Source organism: Pinus tabuliformis, chromosome 9, assembly GCF_031772625.1.
Source record: "Pinus tabuliformis cultivar Carrire ecotype Pingquan chromosome 9, CPIR1, whole genome shotgun sequence".
NCBI lineage: Eukaryota > Viridiplantae > Streptophyta > Pinopsida > Pinales > Pinaceae > Pinus > Pinus tabuliformis.
The window spans coordinates 1,254,900,152-1,254,902,424 of record NC_142307.1 but is presented as its reverse complement, the minus strand read 5'-3'; positions in this window follow the sequence as shown (position 1 = coordinate 1,254,902,424).

The following is a 2,273-nucleotide window of genomic DNA, read 5'->3' as shown; positions in this document are numbered from 1 at the left end:
TTCCATCGTCCTTAGCTATTTTCTAGCTTCGCGATCCACTCGTATGGCTTAGTAGGGAAAGACGCGAAGAAGATTTCATGGATCTCTGTGTATAGGTAGCAGTCTAACCACTCTTCTTTTGATAGTCACGGGTTCCTGTTCTCCTATGTCGCGAACTTGTGAATTCTCCTATCCAACCAGCCTTCAATTTCCTTCTTAGTTGGATTCCAATGATAAGACATCAAACATCTCTATGCAGATTCTGGTCCCGGAAACAAGACCATTTGTTGGCTTGAGGGGTCTTGACCCAGGTTCAGAGTTAATTAGCCAAACAAATCCCTACACTACTGGCCCTTTCGGCATCAGCCTGCAGAGCGCGGACTGAAGTCTCACCCGAAGTAGTATGGGGGGATGCTGGAACCAAATTTCCGCACCCTTGAGATGTTTGAGGTGTCAATTTAGTCCAACTATGCCTACCTTTGTGCAGGTCACTTCGTGCACTATCTTGACCTTCAATACCTCCATGATCTGTTATAATTTCCTTTTGCGTAGCCCTAACTAGGGGTTGAGATGCTTTCACGCTGCTATGGCAACGCCCTATGCTATTTCCCTCAAATTACACCGCGTATCTTACTTATTCTCTTAAAGAACTTAGTTAAATTCGCGTAAATAGATATTCTATCTTGCATTCACTTATTCAACACATTCACACATATTCGCACATTCAATGTAATAGATGCATAAAACAGGAAATAAATACGCATAATGGATATGAAACTTCTCTTTATTAATGCTCCAACTGTTATAGACTCGACTCGCCCTGCGCACTCAGCTGCAGGGGTCCGTGCACTCAGCTGCAGATTGGCCTCTGTGCACTCAGCTGCAGAGCCTTCCCCTACTCTACGACCCAAAACTAGACTTTATAATTCAGATACTCTGCTATGCTTCTATTCCATAATCATCAATTGATGTCTTTATCTACTTAGAGCCTCACTCTATTTATACAACCCCATGGTCCGCGGACCATGGGTAGATATATATAGCTGACATTACATTACAAAATTGAGGGCAGGCAACCCTATGACTCTTTTACAAACTACGTGCTCCGCGCCCACAAAATGCAGAGTCTTTACATCAGAGTTACAACTTTTGGCCAAAATCTGAGCTCTAAGCCCCAAAACTTCCCTTAGGGGATCCTGTGCCCAACAACTATGTTTTCAAGGCAAGTACTGCAGGGGTATATAGCTAATTGTCCAAGTGGTTTCATAGCCTCACGATAGGCACCACAAGGGATTAACTTACCTTGTCGAGTGGTTTATCAACCTTATAACAAGAACCCAAGTGGTTTATCATCCCATTCAACAAGCACTAAGTGGTGTACCAACTTATTAAGTAAGCACGTAATGGTTTATAAACTTATTCAACAAGCACTAAGTGATTCAATTCTCCATCGAACCTCCCACTGGCCAATAAGGATTAGACACATAATCCAGGGCCTTCATCCTAGTAAAAGGGAATAATTATCAATCATTGAACATCAACTCAGGAATATTTATTCCAATTTATTATTCTTCAATGTTATTAACTGTTTTCCCTTTCCAGGCATTCTTTTTCATCCACATCCACTATGGGAGCTCACTGACATTTATTGTGTGCATCTGCATGCTCTTTTCTCTATTGTCTCTTGTTATCATGTGTGCATTTGTTTCCACTGTTTGTCTATTTTGTCATACCCATTTTTCCTCTTGAGACAACCATTCTCTACCTCGATCCTTGAGGAGGAAATAGGTATGGTCATTTTCCTTTAACCTTGATCCCCACTCCAAAATTTCAATGCCTGTCAGAGCAGGTTGTACCATGGTCAAGGTGAAGAGGTGAAGAATTTGAGCAAACCACAATTTCGCAATGCAGTAACAGTACCTTGATCATGCAAGGAAATCATGTCTTCTTCTTCATGCTCGCATTCACGCCACGTGACGACCATCTTGATCTAATGAATATCCGAGTCACAGACAAAAGATGAATTAGGATCCAAATTTGAGCAAAAACAGGCAAAAATTTCATGAGAAATCACTGTGCAAAGTTTCCCTCCTGCGCCCATTGCACCCTACCTTTGGACTAGGTGAGATGCATATTGACTGGCCAATGCACAGCTCAGTATGCATCGCACCTTTCGATATAGGGTAGGTGCGATGATGGGAGAACGTTCTGTTCAAACCCCAGGGGCTCAGAAAAAGGGGAAAACTTGCTCAAAATCAGAAAAAGATGGTATGAAAATGAAGAGCTCAGGGTTA